A 24,201-nucleotide genomic window follows, 5' to 3' on the forward strand; every position below is an offset into this window, starting at 1 on the left:
TTAGTAGAGATCCTGATGGCACCTAAGACTCCGATAGCGCAGTTCTCTCTGGTTACACCACCGGATCAGGACACTGAAGTGCCTGCAGCGCGTCCTGTTTGACCTCCTCAGCAGGATCAAGATTCTCATGCGTTTCCAGCTCTAGGGACAGACCGGACAACTTTTTAAATGCTAGGTATAGCATTTTCAGCAGAGCAACGACTCGCTCTAGTGCGCCTGCTGGCCCCACGCGTCATTTGTCCTTCACCCTTGGAGGTTTTCTGGTAGGCTCAGTTCCTACCTTGTATGCCAACAGCCCAGTATCCCTGGCCTTTGATGGTGCCGAGGAAGATGACGTTTTCACCGACTGACAACTGACTTCTGAGAGGACACATCCGACGTCACATCATTCTACTCTAGCTTGACTGATTTGAGTATCTAGTTACCAGCGCCGCAACAGACATCGCTGATGCCAGTATATTCCCTTCAAATGCCGCTACTGGAGTCAAGATTGAGGTCTCGAAGGGAGATGTTGAGGCTTCTGGAGGAGTAACAATATTTAGATGCACACCAAGACCCTGAATTGGAAGAGTGAAATTCCTATACTGTCCCAGGAAGTTGAAGGCATTGATGTAGCAAGTGGTTTGGACACTTCCCCGGAGTGGGAGTTATGATTACCAGGGGGGCCTGAGGTTACATCATACCATGGGGTAATAAGAAAGGTGACTGAGCTGTTGGTCTTGCCTCGTCCCACAATGGAATTACAATCAAATATATTAAGGGCGGTCCTTCATTCTTTCTTGTCTGCATCAGAGCCTTTGTTGCCATTCAATGAGGCACTGACTGAACCAGCGTTAGACAGGTGGCAGAAGCCTGTATTGACTCCAGCGGTGTTACGGTCGATCACTAGGGGATATAGGATGGCATCAGGAGATCCTGGGTTTTTGAGTCCAAATCTGACACCGGAAAGCTTGGTGGTCTAGGCTTCTTGTTCTTCTAAATCAGACCCTGGTTTCTTTCCAACAACTCCTGATCTAGAATTTAAACGAATGGAACAATCTGCAAAGAAGATATTCTCTTCTGGTAACATGGCATTGAAAACCGTGAATGCCACTTGTCTTTTAGGCAGATATATCTATGCTTTGATGGATTCGACCAGGGACATTGTTCCCAAGCTACTGCAGGATGTTCAGGGCCATTTTGCAGAGTGTTTAAATTACAGGCTGCTGCAAAACAGGTGATGCCATAAGGCCTTGATACAGCAGATTGTGGCCAGAGCCATGAGAACTTCAATTCCAAATAGGCTGCCTGGTTGAAAGGCTTGGAGTTCTCCCTGCATGTACAGTCTTGAAGGTCGTACGCCTGCTTGGTCTGTTCGCTTCCTGCATTCTCTTGATCACTCATGCATGCTGGCACATGAGGGCCCTACAGTGATGCCTCCGCAGGCAAAGTTTTCAACACAACTGGGTCTCATAGAGTCAGTCAAGATCTATAGAGACACTGCAGCGGATCTCGGTTGGTGGGATGTAGAGGGCTTTCTAGCACAAGGAAAGCATTGCATCTTCTGCCACCAGTGGGCATTCTAGGACGGGGAGCACATCTGGGGATCTGGAGATCAAAGGACTTTGGTCTCAAGAAAAATAGTTGTTTCACATCAATCTGTTGGAATTGCGGGTGATGCATCTGGATCTCAAGGCCTTCCTCCCTTACATTTGCGGTCCGCCAGTGCAAGTTTTGACGGACAACACTACCTCAATGTGGTACGTCAACAAACAGGGAGGGGTAGGGTTGTATCTTCTTTGCAAGGAAGCTCTGCGACTATGGTCCTGGGCTCAGGACCATTGGATTTGCATTGTGGCAAATCACTTGGACGGAGTACTGAACGTACGTGTGGACAGTCTCAGCTGGCACTAGCCAACCACAAGTGGCATCTCCATCCAGAGGTGGTGCTTCACATCTTCAGGTTAGGGAGTACACCTCAGATAGACTTGTTTGCCACTCTCTAGAATGCACACTGTCCATCGTTCTGCAGCCTCCAGTATCTGATGCGGGGAGCTTTGGGAGACGTGTTTTAATTGAGCTGGGACACCCAGTTATTTTATGCATTTCCCCACCATACCCTTGATTCCTCAAGTTCTGAGGAAGATTTGCCAAGACTAGGGGACATTTTTTACCCTAGTAAGTCTGCGTGTCGGTAGAGCACATCACGTGACTGCGTAATGACGGTGTCTGCTGGATGTGACAACAAGTCATATAACTTCCCCCCCCTTGTCATCGCATACACGGCATTCTGCAGCCACCATGTGTCCATCATTGATTCCACAAGCATGAAAGCAATACAGTGCCATGGTATGAGTGTTATGTTGTGATTGTTGATCAGTATGGCCAGCTCACAAAAGGCAAAAATGTCTGTATTTTGTTTCAAATCCAATTGGAATTTGTACCTTAGTAGTATAAAGTGCATCTTTCAACCTATTCCAAAAAGAAAAACTTTCTGTAAATAGTGACATATGACCTTGTGTTTTTACCCACAGTGCCACCTCTGTTTGGCAAATGCCCTTCCTGCTGTTTCGAAAAAGTCAGAGAAAAACACACAGTAACTGATGGAGACATCTAGCCTCAGATTGCTTAACCTAGAATCTTCCCCAGGTGCCAGCCAGGAGGTGGATTTTTTTTTTCCCCTAGTAAGTCTGCGTGTCGGTAGAGCACGTCACGTGACTGCGTAATGACGGCGTCCGCTGGATGTGACAAGTCCATATAACTCCCTCCTAGGTCTTTGAGGTTTAAATCCTGTGGGCAGCAGGTGTTGGTTACGGAACCCCATACAGTGTGCATGTGGTGCCTGGGTGAGCTTTGACGCTGAGGACTCCGGCTCCTGTCAGCGACTTTGTCCAAAGGCTCTTCGAAAGCATGAAATGAAGCTTTTCTGATGGATACAACTACCTGTGGATTCCTCACCTGATGAATACTCCCATGGCGCCAGCATTTGACGGAAATCTTCTTACTAGTCTCTGCACGTCGACGAGGACGTCACTCTAGCCCACGCGACGCCGTCTGACGTCATACAGGCAATAAGAAGTCCTCGCCGACGTGCCGATGACAGTTCCCTTTTTTCCGTGCATTCGAAACGGTTATCTTCGAGGGAGTTACTGTTACCTTCGTGGTTACAGTGTATTGTCTGCTGCGTAGTCTTCTCTGCGGTAACAATGTCTCAGAGGAAGTCGGGTTTCAAGCCCTGTCGAGAGTGTGGGGGCAAGATGTCAGTTACAGATCCTCACTCCGACTGTCTATGGTGTTTGAGCTCCGACCACGACGTCTCGACTTGCGATTCATGTCAACACATGAATCCGAAGGCCCTCAAAGAGCGCGAGGCCAAGTTATTCATGGCAAAGTCAAAGAAGAAGGAGAAACATCATAAGAAGTCTTCTTCGCCAAGGTCTCACCGGCGTCATCGAGACTCCCGGCGCCGTAGAGACTCACGACGTCACTCCAGCAAGGAGTCTCATTCGAGGTCACCTTCGGCTCGGCGTCGGAGGACTTGGGAGGTCAGCCCCACGGTCACGCCGCATCCATCGACGCCGTTGCCCTCTCCGGCGTCACCGACTTCACCTGGTCAGGCGTCAGTGATTGAGGTGGTGCAGCCTCTTGTGTTTTCTCCGGCGTCGCAGACGTCGAGGCCGGCGTCGGGGTCGCCCTCGATCCAGGCACCCCAGTATCCGGCTTTTCCCACTCCTGGAGCCGATAGTACCGCGTTTCTTAATGCGATGTATACCATCTTTCAGCAGATGGCTCCAGGAGCTGCTCCGGCTGGTCCTTCGGGGCCCTTGGCCTTTTCGTTGGGTGATCCTGCGCCTCTTCGGCCGGCACCCTTTATGCCCTTTCTCCCTTTTGGGAATGTGGGCTCGGCGCCGGTGCCGGCGTCGGTGGCCGCTCCGGTGGCTTCGGATGTTTCGGCCCCGGAGGTTGCCCCTCCGTCGAAGTCAGGATTTTGCCCTGTGACTCCGGTTGGTCCATCGGCTCCAAGACCTCGTCCTCCGGCTCCTGCCTCGGCGCCGAAGCTGCCTGTGGCGCCGGACGCGGCGTCAGATGCTTCTGGAGATCGGCGCCGTTCTTCGACGTCGGCGGAGGCCATGTCGACTCCGCGTATCGAGGAGAGACTTCATTCGAGGAGGCGTGCTCTCCGTCTTTTAGAAGAGCAAGAGTACCAGCGAGTCCTAGAGGAGGGAGAGATTGAGGACTCTGGAGACGGACTGCATGGTCTGGATACAGCCAGTGGGCTGGACACTTCCCCTGAGTGGGACCTTTCATCTCCAGGGGAATATACGGAGGAGGCTGCTTCCTTTCATGCTGTGGTGAGGAAGGCAGCGAGCTTTTTGGACCTGCCTTTGCCGGTGGCAGAGGCAAAGCAGAATTTGCTGACAGAGGTATTGCATCCGGCCTCTGCTGCAGCTGAGCCTCTCTTGCCATTTAATGAGGCTTTGCTGGATCCGGTGTTGGAGGTGTGGAAGAAGCCGGTGTCTTCCTCGGCCGTTCATAGGGCTGTGGCCAGGAGGTATCGAGCTGCACCATCTGACCCTGGCTTTCTCTCTAGACACCCTACGCCGGAGAGCTTGGTGGTGCAAGCCTCCTGTTCCTCAAAGTCAGCGCCTGGTTCCTTCCCGACGGTGCCTGGAGACAGAGACTCCAAGAAACTGGATGCGCAGTCCAAGAAAATATTTTCGTCATGCAGTTTGGCGTTGAAGGCCACCAACGCCACGTGCATTCTGGGGAGGTACATCCATGCGCTGATGGATGATATTTCGTCTTCATTCACGGAGCTTCCCCAGGGTCTTTTGGATGTGGTCTCGGACGCCCAGGCTGCCGCGACCCAGATTATCCAGTCTGGGCTGGACACGACCGACTCGGTGGCCAGGGCGATGGGCACGGCTGTGGTGGCAAGAAGACAGGCCTGGCTCCGAAACTCAGGGTTCTCTGCGGATGTGCAGTCGACCCTGCTGGACCTCCCGTTTGATGGGGACAGACTGTTTGGAGCCAAGGCAGATTCGGCCTTGGAACGATTTAAGGAGAGCAGAGCCACAGCCAAATCGTTAGGACTGCAAGCTCCTTCTTCCTCTGCCTCTTCTAGAATTTTCAGGAGGTTTCGGGGATTTGGGCGTGGCTCTTATTCCTCTTCCTTTCGGGGGAGGTTCCAGCAACCCGCCTCTTCCCTCCCCTATAGGTCATTTAGAGGGAGGGGGAGGGGTGGGGTCCGTACCAGAGGAGCCTCTCAACAGCACTCTGCCTCTTCCTCGTCCTCTGGAGGGGTGCAGCAGGGGAAGCAGCCTTAGGCTTCCACCGTTTCCCACTCACTCCTCTCCTGTAGGGGGAAGATTACAGCGTTTTCTCCACAAGTGGAGGTCTATCACAACGGACACTTGGGTTCTCGGCATTGTGGGAAAAGGCTACGCCCTTCCCTTTCGGGAGTTCCCGCCCCTCATCCCGCCCCGCCCATCTTATTGTTCAGAAGAACACCTCCTGTTGCTAGAACAGGAGGTTCAAGTCCTCCTTTCAAAGGGCGCGGTAGAGTTGGTCCCAGAGCAGGAAAAGGGTCGAGGTTGTTACTCAAGATACTTCCTGATTCCCAAAAAGGATGGTCAGTTGAGACCAATCCTGGATCTGAGGATCTTGAATTGGTTCCTCAAACAGGAAAAGTTCAAGATGCTGACCCTAGCACAGGTGCTTTTGGCGTTGAACAAGGAAGATTGGATGGTGTCTGTCGACTTGCAGGATGCTTACTTTCATATCCCGATACTCAAGTCGCACAGGAAGTATCTCCGGTTTGTGGTAGGGTCGCAGCACTATCAGTTTGCGGTCCTCCCGTTTGGTCTTACTTCAGCACCTCGAGTCTTCACAAAGGTGATGTCAGTGGTTGCGGCGGAGCTCAGAAGGAAGGGGATAGCAGTATTCCCTTACTTGGACGACTGGTTGATCAAAGCCAAGTCCCCGGAGCTTGTGTCGCATCATCTGCAGTCAACAACCCAGTTGTTGTTCGACCTGGGCTTTTCGGTGAACGTGCCCAAATCTCACCTGGAGCCCTCTCAGCGCCTCCTGTTCATAGGGGCAGTACTGGATACAACATTGAGTCGAGCCTTTCCTCCGCCTCAGCGGATTCAAGATATTCAGGAATTGGTTCCAATGTTTCGAAATGGAGCGGTAGTTCCAGTCCTCAAGGTCCTTCGTCTGCTCGGTCTGTTCGCCTCCTGCATTCTGTTGGTCACGCATGCTCGCTGGCACATGAGGGCTCTTCAGTGGTGCCTCCGAAGGCAGTGGTCTCAACACAAGGGAGATTTAGAAGGTACTGTCAAGATCTCCAGAGATGCTGCTGTGGAATTGAAGTGGTGGATTGCGGGCAACAATCTTTCACAGGGGAAGCCGTTCGCGCAGTCGCCACCAGTGGCCACAGTAATAACGGATGCCTCCACCCTAGGATGGGGAGCTCATCTGGGGGATCTGGAGATCAAAGGGCTTTGGTCTCCAGAGGAACAGGTGTTTCATATCAATCTGTTGGAGTTACGGGCTGTACGTTTGGCTCTCAAGGCCTTCCTCCCATCCCTTCGTGGTCAGTCGGTACAGGTCCTGACGGACAATACTACCACGATGTGGTACATAAACAAACAGGGAGGAGTAGGGTCGTACCTTCTCTGCAGAGAAGCTCTTCGGCTATGGTCCTGGGCAAAGGACCATCAGATTTGCTTGGTGGCAAATCATCTGGCCGGGGTCTTGAATGTACGTGCGGACAGTCTCAGTCGCCAATTCTCGGCAGACCACGAGTGGCGTCTCCATCCAGATCAAGTCTGTTTAATCTTCCAGATGTGGGGGTTTCCTCGGATAGATCTGTTTGCCACTCGGGAGAACGCGCATTGCCCGTTATTCTGCAGCCTCCAGTATCCGATGCAGGGAGCGTTGGGGGACGCGTTTCAGATAACCTGGTGCGACCAGTTGCTTTACGCGTTTCCCCCCATACCCTTGATTCCTCGAGTGTTGAGGAAAATTCGCCAAGACCGGGCCCAAGTCATCTTAATAGCTCCGGATTGGCCAAGGAGGGTATGGTACTCCGACCTTCTCCAACTCTCACTGTGCCCTCCGCTCCGTCTCCCTCTCAGGGCAGACCTCCTCTCGCAGTCGCAGGGGCAGGTTTTACACCCCAACCTCCAGAGTCTGCACCTACATGCTTGGAGATTGAACGGGGCAACCTGAGTTCCTTCTCTCTCCCGCCTGATGTAGTGGATGTTATCTTAGCGGCCAGGCGACACTCCACTAAATCTATCTACGCTAATAGGTGGTCTAAATTTGTTATGTGGTGTGGAGAGAGACAGATTGATCCCTTACATGCTCATCTGTCACATGTTTTGTCTTTTGCACTGTCTCTAGCGCAGAAAGGTTGTGCAGTAGCTACCATTAAGGGTTATTTGTCGGCCTTGTCAGCCTTCATTTGTCTTCCAGACCAACCATCGTTATTTAAATCCCCTATTGTTCTCAGATTCTTGAAAGGTCTTCTGAATCAATATCCTCCAAAACCATTCGTTATGCCTCAATGGGATTTGTCCTTGGTCCTGACTTTCCTTATGGGGTCCCCTTTTGAGCCTATGCATTCTTGCCCCTTAAGGTATTTGGTTATTAAAACAGTATTCCTGGTAGCTATAACATCTGCAAGGAGAGTGAGTGAGTTGCAGGCCTTATCGGTTAAACCCCCTTATATAACGTTTTATGGGGATAAGGTGGTGTTGAGGACCAAGGCTGCTTTCCTTCCGAAGGTTGTTTCACCCTTCCATTTGGCTCAGACAATCACTTTGTCCACGTTTTATCCTCCGCCTCATCCTTCAAAGGAGGAAGAAAGACTACATCGCCTGGACCCAAAAAGGGCGTTGAGCTTCTATATCGACAGAATGAAGGATATCAGGCTGGAGGATCAGCTGTTTGTCGGATACGTGGGCAAGAGGAGAGGAAAGGCAGTCCACAAGAGAACACTCTCCAGGTGGGTTGTTCTTTGCATTAAAATCTGTTACTCTTTGGCAAAGAAGGATCCGCCTGAGGGCATTAGAGCTCACTCCACCAGAGCTAAGTCGGCCTCTTCGGCCTTGGCCAGGGGTGTTCCTGTGGTTGACATCTGCAAGGCCGCAACTTGGTCGTCCCTTCACACTTTTGTGAAACATTACTGTTTGGACTCTGAGGTCAGAAGGGACGGTCATTTTGCACGGTCAGTGCTGCAGGATTTCTTGGTTTGACCATTTAGGCACCCACCGCCGGGCGTGGTACTGCTTTGGGACTCTATTCATCAGGTGAGGAATCCACAGGTAGTTGTATCCATCAGAAGAACGAGTTACTTACCTTCGGTAACGACTTTTCTGGTGGATACATTAGCTACCTGTGGATTCCTCACGGTCCCACCCGCCTCCCCGTTGCCTTTTTGGTCTCTCCAAGCAATCCTTGAGTGTGCTCCTTTTGGTCTTCAAAGTTGCAATACATTTTGCATGTATGATATTTGTATATATGTGTATATTTATATATAAATCTATATATATATTGGGTATATACATGATTCGTATGTATAAATATATTTATTTGTTTAAAAAAAAAAAAAAAAAAAAAAGGTTATATTAAATCTACAGCTATTTTATTGCAATGTTGTGTGATTTACAATATTAAGAGATGTTGCTTTGCTCTTTCATTGCATTGGGTTATTATTATTATTCTCATGCACGTAAAAAATGTTGGTACTGTCATCGGCACGTCGGCGAGGACTTCTTATTGCCTGTATGACGTCAGACGGCGTCGCGTGGGCTAGAGTGACGTCCTCGTCGACGTGCAGAGACTAGTAAGAAGATTTCCATCAAATGCTGGCGCCATGGGAGTATTCATCAGGTGAGGAATCCACAGGTAGCTAATGTATCCACCAGAAAAGTCGTTACCGAAGGTAAGTAACTCGTTCGTTGCGGCACGAATGTTGGAATCCTGGTCTGCCTGTCGTATGAGGCCTCCTTCTCGGTCGGACGTCCATGCACTAAACCATTTGAGGAGTCGCTCTTGTGTACGCTGTTCTCCGTCAGTGTCCAAGGGTAAGTCTCACAAGTGGTCAAGGCCTCGGGAGTTACCAACCTCACTACAATCTACCTCCCTTCCTTCCTCGGCGAAGAGACCGGTTCGGGGTACGCCCTGCATCTTCATACCTTTCTGGGACTTGAGGCGACTTTAGACCAGATGCATGCATATTATTCTTACATTCATGCAATCTTCGGTCAATCCCTTCCAAGGAGGTTTAAAGTGCCTTAACTGTGCCCATGCTGGCGTGTTTGCCCTCTGCTTCGGTTTGGCCTTCAGAATCAGTTGAAGCAACTGTTACAGTGCTAGTGCACAGCCCTTCAGAGTTCCCACCTTTGGCGCCGGTGTCCATTCAGCCGACTCTGTCGACTTTGCTGAAGGCACCGATCGAAGTCAACTCCCTCCTTGCATCTGAGGTCGATATCGAGGTATCGCCTTCTTGATGCCAGTCGATGTTGGGAAAGACGCTGGTCATACCTCCACAAGACTCCACTCCTATTTTTCCTATTGCAGATGATGGTGGAGAGGCGGTACTGGAGTCTGATCCTCCTAGAAAGGACAGATGGATGTCTGATCTGAATACAGCTATTGGCTTGGATTCTTCTCCAGCCTCAGTCCCCTTTACCCTCCAGGACTTGCTACAGAAGTGAATTCCTTCTTTGCAGACATGCTAAAGAGGGTTGCGGAGGGGTTAGATCAAACCCTTCTCTTAATGGAGTTAACTTCAGATCCCTTAATTGACATACTCCATCAAAGCCAGTCCGGGGTTGAGCTGGTGTTTCCTTATAGTGATGCCCTACATGATGTCTTGTTGGGTGCTTCGGCTAAGCCTGAAATAGGGGCCCCTGTTGACCAGTGTGTGTGTGTATATATCCCACAGGCACCATCCTGCCCCTGGTGATCCCTCTTGTTTGATCAGACATCCTACTCCTCGCAGTTTAGTGGCACAGGCTGCTTTAACTTTCCTGGATATAGTCCCTCCCCCATAGTCCCCCGATACAGAGTCGAGGGGACTAGATGTCTGTGGCAGGCATAATATTTCCTCCGCAAGTTCTGCTCTACAGTCTGTGAACATGTCTTGTGTTCTTGGACATTTCTCTCATTCATTATGGGGCTCTTTAGCGAACTATTCCTTCTTGCTTCAAGATAATGTCAGGATCACTCTTATTCCTGTTGTGCTCCGTTACAGTGCCTGGTTACGTACCTCAGGGTTCTCATAGCCAATAAAATCTACATTACTGGACATGCCATTTGATAGTGCCCATTTGGTTGGTGCACAGGCTGAATCAGCTTAGAGGTGTTTTCGAGACAGTAGGAGTGGAGCAACAAGTTAATTTCGTTTCTCACTATCCTTTGGCTTCTTCATCACAGCTGTGATGTTACTCGTTCTTTCAGTCTTGCTTTTGCAGGGCCATGAGGTTTTCAGTTATCCCAATTGCTTCATTGGAATGCCCGATGGGTGTTTCATCTTGCCAGGTGCTGAGTTTCCCTGGCTTGTCAATGTAATAATGTGGTGCTCTGGCACCCTATGGAGTTTTCATGCCTGATGTTTAAGGCTTTTTTCTTTATTATCATTATTTGATGTAAAGTAATGATTTCTGCTTCAGGTTTTGTCAATGTTGCTCAAATGGAGGTTATACTTTATAGCACACCTGATGTAAGGTGAGGTTGTTGCTTCAATCTGAAGACACTCTTATGCTTAAGAGTTGTTACCTGTCTGGTATAGACACACATCTAAGTGGAGTATTTACATCCTATGCTAGTATGCTAAAGACCATTTATACCTGGTTTTAAGCTTTTTCAACTTTAATGCCCCCCCATGTCTCCCACAGCAGACAGTTAGTTTTTCTAACTTTTGCATTTATACCTTTTTAATAGTGTCGCTTATAGGGAACTGGTGAGATTACCAGCTCTTTGGGTTTCCTATTCTACTAAGAGTATTAGTTACTGTGTCCCCTGTGCTATCAAATAGGTTAGCTGTTATGCTTAAATTTGTGACAAGTAAGTTTATCTTTTTCCTGTGATATCATTCTCTTCTTCAGGATTTTCAGACCTTCCTTGTTTTGGTCTTATAGGGTTGTGTTATGTATTCCTTGCATTTTGTGTTTCCTATCCTTTTGTGTAAACTTTTCTATAGTGTCAAAATCTTCTCTTCACATTCTTATTTATTTTCCAGACTTCAGACAGTCCATATAAGTCTTCATAGAGATGTATCTCTTTGTCAATTTTTCTTAGTCTATTGTGTAGATTCATTATTGAAATCTTTGGGAGTTATTTTACATTTGTTCCACTTGCGTGCCAGATTTCCTTCCTTTGGAAGGATTTTGCCACTCCTCTATGTGGTAAGTATACCTGTCATATTTTAATTAGGTTTTTATTAGTGTATTCATTACACTCTGATTGAGATATATATATATATATATATATATATATATATATATATATATATATATATATATTTGTTTTCCCTCAGAATCCAGTTCGTTTTATAGTTTTCATCACAGAGGTATTTTCTACTAAAGCCTTTGATCCTTTTACTCAATATCAAAGTCCTATATTGACATCTGTTTCCACTTTTATACCAAGGTCCTTCTTGCATTAAAAAAAAAAAATGTTAAATCACAGTAAGTGACGTACGTGTGTGTGTGTTTGTGTATATCTATCCATTTTAAGGGGAGCCAAATGCCCCACCCCAGCCGAATTGTGGCACCAGGTATCACCATCCCCTGGGGCCTCTCTAAATTATAGGTGGGTGGGCCGGTGCAAAGCTGGGGCTCCCACCAAGCATCACAATCTGGAGCGGCATCCTCATGCTTCCTCAACCCCAGCTGGCTACCCATAGACTGCAGGAGCTGATGTTGCTCCCTCCTGGAGGAAGCATCAATTTTTTGCATGCTCCTGCCTGCTGGTTGCTGCAGGCATGCTTACTCCTGCCTCGCTAGGTGGGAGTTAACAAGTTTACTTGCATGCATCAGTGTTTGTGGGGAGACTAATCATGCCCCTAAGGTAACTATAACACATGCCGTCACTTGCACTGCTAATTACCCCACTTATAACATGACTGATAACGTCTTCTGTAACATCATTGATAATATCACTACAACTTTTGCAGTAAAATTATTAATGAAAAAAACTGCATGACAGGGGATGCGAGTTATTTACCTTAGGGCATGAAATACTATTACTTGAGATAACCTTGAGATAACATAACGATAACTGCTAAATTTCTATGGTTTTGTGTGAATAATGTAACGTCCCTGTAACCTTTGGATATTTTCAGTGACTGTATATACAGACCCATATAAAATCCAGATTTGTCTGCTTAAGACTGTTCACTGCTGTACGAATGTAAAAACGCTGTAAGAAGCTTTTAGGACCTGATACTGAGGTTAAACACAGATAACCTTTACAGCAAAGGTAACCTTAATGCATGTGTAGGTCAATTTCTGTAGTGCCTCATTCTCTAATCTATTTGTAAGAGCTCGTATTTTAAATGATATGGTATGGTGTCCTGGGAGATGAAGTGACTTGCCCATGGTCACATAATGGTGACGTGGGGATGCTGTACTAACACGCATCATTCTTAAAAATGTGTGTGTGTGTGGGGGGTGATGGGGGGGAGAGATGAATGTTCATGCTCCCTGACAGTTATCTATAGTTTTGAGAGTTTAACCTGAATATGTATTTTATATTTCTTCTTTTATATTTTATTTGACCATCAACTTATTCTGGGCTACCAGGAGTTTTATGAACTATAACAATATAAAAAGAATTGCTGTATGTTTGTACGTGTTTGTATCATGTATATTTCAGCGTGCACTGTGTGCTGCTGCATGCCCCTTTGTCCAACAGCCTAAAGCAAACTGATGACAACCTCATGTAATGTGATGAGCTGATATCGAGTCCCACATTTATCAGCCATTCACTGGTTTTGGACTTAATCAAGGACCCTGAAGGATTGAGACCTTCTCTGCGTTGCAGGGGCCTGCGTTACACATCAGCTTTTCTCTGAATTATGGGCCTGAGTGTGCTGTCTCAACCGGGGGGGGCTCCTTCATGAGGGCAGAGGAGCGCCGCCCGCCCCTTTCCCCCGCCAGCAGCGGCAGATGCACAACCTTTACAAGGAAACCATAAAAACAGTGTTTATCATTTCCTTGTAAAGGGGCGGGGCAGGGCCACGGGGTGACGTGCTCTGAGGGGGAGTGCTTGGGGAGTTCTCAGCACTCCCCCTCAGAACGCATGTGTTTGGCTGGCCTCCTCGGTCCGGCCAAACACACATGCGCACGGGGCTCTCTCCAGCCCAGCATCACTGTTGCTGGGCTGGAGAGAGCCTGCATAGGTTCCTAGTCTGCCTGGGGCTCCCAGCCAATCCTGGCGCTGCTTTGAGCCGCGTCAGGATTGGCCGCAGGACAGACTGGGAGCCTGTGCCTGCAGCCAGCAGAGAAGCGGAGCAGGAGCCAAGGTAAGTTGTTTTTTTTTATATTTTTTTTATTTTATTACTAGTCTTCCATCCCCCGCCAACACCCCCCCCCCCCCCACCCACCCACTCCCACCCAAACAACCCCCCACCCCCCGGCGCGTGCACACCGCCCCGCCCCCTTTAACACCTGCAAGCCGCAACTGGTCTCGACAGGTACGATATGGCATTGCAGTGGGGACTGAGACAGCGGTTAAAAAAGCAAGTCTTGTGTCACAGTGGAGATGAATGCTATTTACACTGCCCACGTGTATTTAGACCCATAAAGAGGGAGAAGACAGAGGTTGGAGGGACAATCGGAGAAATAAAAATAGAGAGAAGTGGGAGCTAGGTCTGTATAGTATTTAAAGCATGTTGCGTTTGGAACACGGTTGCCGTTGAGCTTTTGAATAAACATATTTGCATTCATTTTTAAACATGGCCAGGAGAGAAAATCCTCACACAACCCTACAAATTTTGGCTGATAATCATAGCCCCACATTGTTTCTAAATAATAGAACTTCGTAAAGACCATCCTGTTGAGACGTGTTGGCCCTGTGTCATTAAGAGTGGTAGCCATCCTTTGAAGTTAGTAATGCCCATGAAACATATAGAGGGCCTCTTCAGAAGTGCTTCTTGTCAGTATGTTTGTGAGGGGATAGATGGCTACATTTTATATTAACTAGGCGACTACCACACAATGTGAAGTCTTATCCATGCTCCTAAGTAAACCCATCTTTTTACTATGGTAAATTATCAGTTTAAATATTTTGTAATATAAATTTGTATATGTGGCATTTTTAAGGGGGAGAGAGGGAATCTCTGCTACATATACAGAAGAGATTGTAGGTCTTCTTTCCCTTGGTGGTTGGAGCATTTTTGCCATTTGACTTACTATGCACACTACCAGCTTAGCCAATAGGTATTCACTGTGCAAGAAGAGACAAGAGGGCATACTGGCATGAAAAGGGAGCCTTGACCCAACCTGTAGCTCAAACTATCACTTATATATCAGGCTTGGGACTTCTGTTCCTGTGAATGGAAATGTTGCCAGTACTTTCAGCCTCCGCACAGTCCTCACCAACTCACTGTTCACACACAACCCAGTAACTTAGCCCTACTGTGACTACTTGTCATGCAGGTGGCTGACTGATCTAGATATGTAGCCCTACCTGCACCGACCGCTGAGTATAAGGCAGTCACGTCCAGGTCTCTATCCCTTTAAGTTAGAAATGCTTTCAACCCGCTCAAATCCAGTTCACAATCCATCATTTGACATATATTTGTGCCCAAAATTCCCAAAGGGGCATCAGTGAAGTCACCTGTAAATTTACGTTCCAGTCTTTTAAAATCATTAGTTCTGGACAAATGTCCACCTCCTGTTTAGAAAATAGATTTGGAAGCAACACAATATATGCTCATTAAAAATGTATTTACATGACATTGTTTTCACCTCTTACTGACCACGTATGCTTCAATATTTGCCCCTCACTTTGCCCAAAACTACACGTGCAAACCCCACGAAAGTCTTCCTAAAATGTTTTAAATCACATTGTTTGACAAAATGTTACTGTTTTCTGTGTGCTTTAAATGTTGTACTTAGTCTCAGAATACCTAATTCTTGGGTAACAAACGCACTGTAAAATTTGATCAGGTTAACAAACAATAATCCTTCCCACTTTTTAAAGAGGAGGATACAAATAATAGAAATCCACAAAAATAGTTTTTTGTTTTTTTCTTGTTTTTTTCCCCTCTAAATCTTGGCATGTTGTGCAGCTTTTCACCCTATCACTGATAGGGAGCCACATTCTTGTCCCTCTCTAATGTTGCAGATACCGCAAAACATTTACTGTTACAAGCCGAATTCCACAAACTGCTGCGAAAAACACACTCGCGTTCTGACGCCACTGAAAGAGAAAAATATTTAGCAGAAACATTGCCAGGCATTAGTTAAAGCTGTTAAGAGTCACTATTATTGTTCGCACTGTACATCCAACCTTTGGCGATTTAAGATGTGACCTTGCCTTATGATATTGCGTTTTCAGCTGGGGAACTAATGAAGATTTATGCTGATGACATGTTGCTAAAATCAAGCCGTACATCAGCTTGTGCACATATTGTGCAGTTTGTTGGAGTTCAGATTGTTCCTGGATATAAAACTCGTGGCTTAAAAAACAGACTATAAACTGGCACATAGATTATGCTTCAAACAATATCGAAGTATGGTAAACTCCCAAGTTAAATATCTTAATGCAGCAACCACCATCAACTTGGAAAAACCTGAAATAAGTTGGCTATTAGGGAAAAAGGTCTGAAATTTCAATTTTAATTAGAACATGCTGATGTGCATTGTTCGGTGGGCAAACCATGTGAAAACTTAAATTCTGCCAGAGTTGTTGTTCCTAATTCGACATCGCTTGGAGTATGTCCTGCCATCTTTCTTTGGGAGGCTAGTGTCCAGACTGGATTCTTTCATATGGTCAACCAGACTGCCACTCGTTTCAAGGGAAAAAAATGATCACTGGGTCTCCTTCAATCAGGATTGGCTCAACCATATTTTCTTCTGTACTTTTGGTGGGCAGATATATTTTTCTCCAGTTTTGTGTGGCACCAGGCAGATGTCTGAGCTGCAAATTAAGTTTGGGGACGGCTCAGATTTCACCACCATCGCCACCAGCTTTCTTGTCAAAAAATCAATCATCCATTTTTTTTTTTTTTTAAAGGAAAACAGTAAGGATCCATGCCTCGTAGGATAGACAAGTGTATTTAAAATTCTCATGGATTCATCAGTACACTTGCAATTGGGGCATCATGGTGTTTTCATTGATTGAGGCTCACCTAGGTGTTATTATGCTAAGGGCAAACTGTTTTCTCCTTGGCACACCTTAACTGAGTGCACTGGGCACAAACGAGGACAATTTGCCCTATTACTGATAATGAGCAGCACTGAGCTCCCGCATATCCTAGTGAAGCCCATTAGTGAAAAGCAGACTGGCTAGCACCCCAATGCAAGCCCAAGAACGCCCCAGTTAAGAAAGTGCAGGTACTACATGTACGCTGATGCTATGTTTTACAGATGAGGCCTTGCATGCATTTGCACTCCCTTCTGTACTTCCAAAGTCCCCCTGGCCCACTGAAAGTGGGCACACAGATCCATTGCGCTCCACCAATCCCCCCACCCCCCATGGGCACTTTATGTAATACTAGTCCAGGTGCTCTCAAGTAACTGGATGAATTGGCTCCAACAACAGATTAACAATTTACCTTGCTGCCGAGTTAGTCTTTATTTAATTCAGTATGTATTAATTCTTGCCCAGATACCTGCATCCTTTTTTAAGTGATTTATAAGCATGGGTACTACATGAAGATGTCTGTTTCATCAGACTTGACTGGAGCATTGTTACAAACACTGTAAAAGGTAGGAGAGGCGGGAGCATCAAAGCCTCTCATGTTCTGTGGGATAAGACTTGTGCACTAAGCACCTGCATGTTTACCAGTGTTGAGTACAAGAAACAATATTTTCAGATACTCTGCCACCTTTATATCACTCCTACTAAGATGGAAGATCTGGAGGGAGCAGTGATTGTTGCCCAAGTTGCAACTTTGTGGATACCTTTTTATCTATGTATGTTTAGTATGTGTCCGAATATTGATAAGTTCTGGTAGGATGCCTCAGAATGTATCAAAATTAACTCAGACATCCACTTACATTTAGAAGACCACACCACCCTGAACACCTACAACCTCTTGGAAGACCTAAGCACACGCGAACGTACTCAACTAATGAAGGAACCCACTAGTAGCGCCGAACATCTCCTTGACCAATATCTTCACCAACTCTTCTGATATCATGCCCACCCCCTCACCATGACCGATCACTCCTTTGTCCATTTCGACCTACACATATTCCACCAATAGGGAACTGCAACCACCAAGACCACACAACTAAAATGGAACGCAATTTCTGAGGAAACCTGGTCTGCATAACTCCAGACCCAAAGTCTGAGGCACCAACAAGATGACTTCTTCTGATCCATCACCCGCTCCAACAACTGGATCATCTCCTGCACGAACACTCTTGCTTCACTCAAAACCACCACTTGACCGACCAGACCACAAACAATTTTGGTACACTGATGATCTGTGACTCATCAAATATAATTTTTAAAAACTGGTGCACCGATGGAGACTCACACAAAAAACAACAGAAGACAAACCTACAAATCAGCTCTCTGCTACTAACCGCAATCAGTTCATATCTAACCAGTGCTCACCGAATGGATTGAAAAACCGTACCAACAGCTTGAGAGAAATTCTCACCAAAGAGAAGGATTTCACCTTCCCAATGCCAGTTCCACGACCATCACCCCCTCACAAGAACTCTGCTTCCAAATTGCTCACTACTGCAGCAAAAAGACCAGCACAATACATAAAAACTTTGCACTCCAATCCAACCCTTCCAATCTTGCAGCCCTTCAGCATGGCAGCACATCAAAACTGCTGTGACCTTGAGGCTCACCAACACCCTCCTCGAAACCACTATCACAATGTGATTATCCATTTGGGGTTACCCTCTGACCCTTGGCTGCACTTTGCTGTCACCAAAGGTACTCAAGCCTATCTGTACCACCGTTACACTGATTCTGTGACTCACCACTGCCACTTCCCAGACTTCTGGATACACTTCATCCTGCCGGTCCTAAGAAAAATAATGAGCAGGTCTGGAGACCCCTTCAAACTTTTGAACTACAGACCCATCTCCCTGGTTCCTTACCTAGCAAAAAGTCCAGGAAAAACTCACCCACGGCGACCCGGAATCCTCAACAAAAACTGCTTCTTGAACCTATCCCAATCAGGAATTGGACCTAATCACAGCACTGAGACTGCCGTCATTGCCACCCGAGCAACATCGGTCTCATCATGGACATCAATGTGACACCACAGCTCTTATCCTTTTCAATGGCCTTTGCCACAGTTTTACACTGACCCTCATCCAACACCTCCACAGTATTGTGATACGTGGAAATGCACTTCAGTAGATCAGTTTCTTCCTCCCAGGAAGCATGCAGGCCATCAGCCTGGCCCTCTACTTCTCTCTGCTTCCAGCCTGATCTGCTGAGTCCCTCAAGGATCATCTCTTTGTCCCACGCTCTTCAACATCTATACAGCCCTGCTCACCAGCATTATCTGAGCCCCTGGACTCAACGTCATTTCATAAGCCGATGACGTCTAGGTCATCCTCCTCGCTCTCTAGCGACACCTGCAGCTCACGCAAACTAAATGAATCGACTGCATGTTAGAAATCGCCTATTGGATAAAGCCCTACTACCCGAAGCTCAACTCAAGAATGAAGTGGTACTCTAGGGAAAGACACCTTTCTCTGATCCTCCGCATGGTTGCCATCAGAATTAAGACCCACTTCACCTAGCTAAGTCAGGGACCTAGAGCTTGTGATTAACAACCATACCTTGATGTCCAGCCAGGTCTACTTGATCACCGCCTCCTGCTTTCACTTCTGCTCAAGACAGTCACTTAAGACCTTATTACCAGCATGCTGGTCTACAGTAACATTTTATGTCTGAATATCCGCACAGCTCACCAGTAGACGACTACAGGTCATCCAGAACGCAGCGGTCAGACCTGCACTCAAACTTCCGTCCCACACTCTCGTATCTACATATTTCAAAGCCCTCCATTAGCTCCCATTCACAAAGATGCCTTTTTCTAACTACTCACACACTTAGAAAAGCACCACACCACCAATGACCCACCTACCTGAACAGCCATATCAGTTTCCTCCTCACCTCAACCAAACACCTTTGCTCCGCCAGCCTACTGCTCACCCGTGTCCATCTCATCTCTAGATCAGGTGGCCACACTTTCAGCTACTGGCCTCCCAAATCCCAGAAACTCTACTTGCCCAATAGTTCCACCAGCTCAGTCCTAGAATTCCCCAAAAAACTGAGGTAGGTCCCTGCCAGAGCATCACCCCCTTCTCCAGACGCAGGATGCCCTCCACATCACATGTGTGCCCTACTAATCCACATTCTATAACTTCAGTTTTTGACAGGGTCTCTTTATTGTTTAGTTTGAACACCAGCTTACATGGAGAATAAATAACCATACTCCTTATTTCACAGTAAAACACAAGCTTGTGATAGCAAGACAATGAAAATCCATGGTTCCACCTAATTTTATAAATTGCATAAAGGAATTAAGGTAAATTGTATGGGTGGAGTTGATGGCAGCTTAAGTCCATAATAATACATAGAACAAAATGGGTTTGGCAGGAAATCTAGGGGTGTTTGAGTGCATGGATTGGATGTCTTGTTTGCTTATTGGCAGCTGAGGGTATGTCACATAGGTGAAACAGACATTTCCCCCTCTCACACTTTTGACACTCATCTGCCAATTGCATATTCTGACAAAAAGGGGTTTGGAAATATGCATGGGCTCACCAGTTCAGTTCCAGTTTGCGCGCTTTTGAAGAGAGCCATTCTCTATGCTGGTGCTTATAGAACAACAGTTTTCATTAACTTTGTAACCAAAGAAGAATGAGATTGTGAATTCTGTTGAGATCCTTGGAAAATCTTGAATTGTTCTCTGGCTTTGATCATGAATTAACTCGGATGCTTTCTGTAGAAGTTGCTGAACGAGTACAGCATGTGTAATAGCAGAAATTGAAAGGATTGTAATGGCAGGACATGTGAAATGTCTGCAGATTCCAAGAAGTCTGGTGTAGGGGCAACACAGTTAGTTGATGGATGAAGGGAAAATCTATGGGTCACATGTACTAACATTTGTGTTTGCGATTTACCAAAAGTGAATTTTTAGAAATCTCTATTTGGTAATTGCAAACACCAATGTACAAATGTGGTTTTTTTTTCACACTTTGCGATTCCCAGTTGGTCGCAAATAGACCTACCTCATAAATATTAATGAGTTAGGTCTTGGTTTGCTACGCATTGGGAATCGCAAAAATCACAAGGATGGTGACCTGCTGGGGTCAGAAGACCACCATGTCTGTGACTGGTTTTACATAAAGCAACCTGTTTTTTGTTGAAATGCAGCCCGTTTTCCTTAAAGGAAAATGAGATGTGTTCCAGAGAGAAAAGTGAAAAGTTTTCTTTTCATTTCATTTTTTAAGAGGCAGTGGTGTGTAGGACCACTGCCTGCTCTTAAAAATATTTTACAACCATTTTTAAAGAGGAAGGTTTCCCTTGGGCACCCCGTCTTATTTGCAAATAGGTTATCAACTACTTGAAGTTGGTGGTAAAATACAAATGTTTTGTGACAGCATTTTGGTTGCAAAACATACAAACCACTACGATCTGGTATTAGGAAGGGACGCCCTAAACACACCCTTACTAATAGCGAATCGTAAACCCAAAAAATGTCTAAAAGGAGAATAGGGTAGAGTCCTGTGGAGGAGAATAAAATAAGCATGAATAAAGTGTCCTCTTTGAGCTTCTTTTATCCTAACCTGAGCCACAGAGGATATGCACCAGATCTAAACAATCGTGCTGTATCCACATATAACTGCTTTGCCCCACTGGAAGATGTTAACTGACTCCCACTGGTGTACTGCAGTTGATCAAACTAGAGTTAGTGAGGGTACTAATACATGCCATGGAGGCTGTATGGATGTTATTGCCCCTCCTATTTCCACCAATATTTGGTTGACTATTGAGGAGGATAGGTACATTGAATATGTGGCTGCCCTATTTGCCCCACTGATAAGAGACCAAGTTGATTTGGGTCAATCCCTGGCGGTAGTCGATGGATCCTTTGATCTAGGTGGTAGTAGGGGAGTAACGTCAGATTTAAATGTGCTTTTTTGGAACATTGCAGGCATTAACAGTAAAATATCAGACTGCAGTTGGGTAGAGCTGTTATCTAATTACCATATAGGGCCTGATTTTAACCTTGGCGGACGGCGGAGGCCGTCCGCCAAGGTTCCGCCGCCAAATGACCGCACCGCGGTCACAAGACCGCGGCGGCCATTCTAACATTTCCTCTGGGCCGGCGGGCGCTCTCCAAAAGAGCGCCCGCCGGCCCAGAGGAAATGCCCCTGCAACGAGGACGCCGGCTCAGAATTGAGCCGGCGTAGTTGCAGGGGTGCGACGGGTGCAGTTTGCACCCGTCGCGTATTTCAGTGTCTGCATGGCAGACACTGAAATACTTTGCGGGGCCCTCTTACGGGGGCCCCTGCCGTGCCCATGCCATTGGCATGGGCACGGCAGGGGCCCCCAGGGGCCCCGCGGCACCCCTACAGGATGGCGGTAGGGGCTGTCAGAATCCTCATGGCGGCGGAGCGCGCTCCGCCGCCATGAAGGATTCCCCCGAGCAGCGGTAAGTCGGCGGGAGCCCGCCGACTTGCCGCTTCTGACCGCGGCTGAACCGCCGCGGTCAGAATGCTCGTGGGAGCACCGCCAGCCTGTTGGCGGTGCTCCCGTGGTCGGTGGCCCTGGCGGCCACCGGCCGCCAGGGTCAGAATGACCCCCATAGTCTGTTTATAGGAAACTTGGGTGAGGTGTGATATACACATTAATGGTTTTTTGTCTTTCTTCTCATGCTACACCAACTTCTGATGGGTGATCTAGTGGGAGACTTTTATCCCTCAAACACAACTTGAGTGGTCACACACCAGATAGACTCTTTTTTTCCAATTGATCTCTGTCCATGTCTGGGTATCCTCCAGTTATACTGATTAACCTTTATCACAACAATTTTGTCAAAAGTAATATTCACATAATGGAGTCTCTTGCACTCCGTTTAGAAGAGATGGCAGTTGTTTAAAAGGGTGATTTTGTTATAGTGTGAGGAGATTATAATCTTAGGTTATGCTTTATTGCAGATGACAATGTGTGTGGGTTATCTGATGGTGTTGTTTTATTTTTTTTCCAATTTCTCACACTTTGAGCATAATCCGTGTGGACATAACTCCAATAGGCTGTTAAAGCTTTATGATATAATCTTGGGTATTGACTTAACAGTGAAAGACACTTCCCTTTAGGTAACATACACAGGGAAGGGAAAAGACTCCGTAATAGATGTTGCTGTGGTTTCTAAGGCATGGGCCAGCAAAGTCAACGACTACGCAGATATTCAACATTGTCTATAGCGATCACAATCCACTGCTATTTAGTTTTAATGCTAGCCTCCCTAGAACCATTGGAGGTAGAATCAATAGACTAGTTGACTATGTAAGAAATGGGGGCATCCAAAGGAAATGGAGGGATATTGATCTCGAGGTTTTCATGGTACAACTAATGGGGAAATGCAAGGATAGGTTTGAGCTTTGCCTTACCTACGATCCTAAGCCAGTGCTGACCATTGGTGCCTTTTTGAATATTTGTGGGTTGGTTAAGAAACACTTAGCAAATACTATTAGACTTCACCTACAGAGACCTGCCAGATGGTTTGATAAGACTTGCTCTTGCTCTAATGCCTATGCCAGACTTATGCAGGCCTTAAACAATTATGCAAGGAGTCCTGTAGAAGTAAGGATGTGCCCGTTACGCTATAAAGAAGTTATAAGGATTAGGATGGGTGAAATTAGAGATGAGGCATGGGAGCAGCTGGTTAATGCATCTGTGAAGGACACAACCCAGTTCTGGAAAGTGGTCAATGCTTCGTTTTATTTGGATAACCTAAACGCGGTGGACAGGTTTTTATTGCAGACCATGTGTTAGAGTTGGTACCCCTCGGTCATCTTGGTAGCACTTCTTCCATAATCCACTTGATGTGGTGGATACAGAAGACCTGCACATCACTTTAGGAGATGTAAGATGTCAGTTGAATAAAACCCCAGCCCCAGATGGGGTACCAGTTGGCCTTTTTAAAGGCAACTTGGAGGTGTGGGCCCCCGTTTAGGCAAATGTCTTTAGGAGCACGGAAAGGGCTGCCACTCTCACTGCTTGGTCTAGGGCCATCATTGTCCCGATCTTCAAAAAAGGTGACAGAAGTCATCCTCTTTATCGCCCTATGTCGTTGATTGATGCCACAGCTAAGATCTTGGCTAGAGTTCTTTTGAGGGTTGATCAAATGATAACAGTATCTTGACACCTGCCAAATACAGTTTCAGACATGGCCTAGGAACATCTGACCGGCACCTGAACCTGAACCTGCACTTGTTGGTGGATAAGTATGTGAGCTTCAAGGAGGGTTGTCTCTTCTTGGTGTTCATGTACTTAAGTGCAGCCTTTGACAACGTTATCAGGAGCAAACTCTGGGACATTCTATTAAGGGGTGGGGGAGGAGCCAATTCCAGGATTGTACATCTCCCCCAGCTACATGCCGATGTAGAAGACAGGATCGGATTTGGGCCCAGACGTTCAGACAACTTTGTTGGACCTTCCATTTGATGGCAAGAAGTTGTTTGATCCAAGGCAGACTCTGCTTTGGGATGTTTTAAAGACAACAGGGCTACTGCAAGGTACTTGGGGCCCCAGGCTTCAGCGTCCACACCCCTTAGATCTTTTTGGAGGTTCAGGGGGTTTGGCCGTAGGTCCTCTTTTCGTGGAAGGCCACAGTCCAGCATGCAGCATCCTGCCAACCCTCTCTATAGGTCTTATAGAGGGTGCGGGAGGGTTAGAACACGAGGAGCCACTCAGCAGCCTTCCGCCTCATCTTCTTTCTCTGGGGGAACCCAACAAGGAAAGCAGCCCTAGTTTTCTCTCCATCTT

The 24,201-nt window shown here is 46.8% G+C and overlaps 1 protein-coding gene across 2 annotated transcripts in view; it reads left to right on the top strand.

Moving 5' to 3' along the window:
- ARRDC1 (arrestin domain containing 1) overlaps nucleotides 1-24,201 on the top strand; it is a 499,552-nt gene that overhangs the window by 332,907 nt on the left and 142,444 nt on the right. The gene's annotated exons all lie outside the window — the stretch shown is intronic.

This window comes from Pleurodeles waltl, chromosome 6 (assembly GCF_031143425.1).
Source record: "Pleurodeles waltl isolate 20211129_DDA chromosome 6, aPleWal1.hap1.20221129, whole genome shotgun sequence".
Classification (NCBI taxonomy): Eukaryota; Metazoa; Chordata; class Amphibia; order Caudata; family Salamandridae; genus Pleurodeles; species Pleurodeles waltl.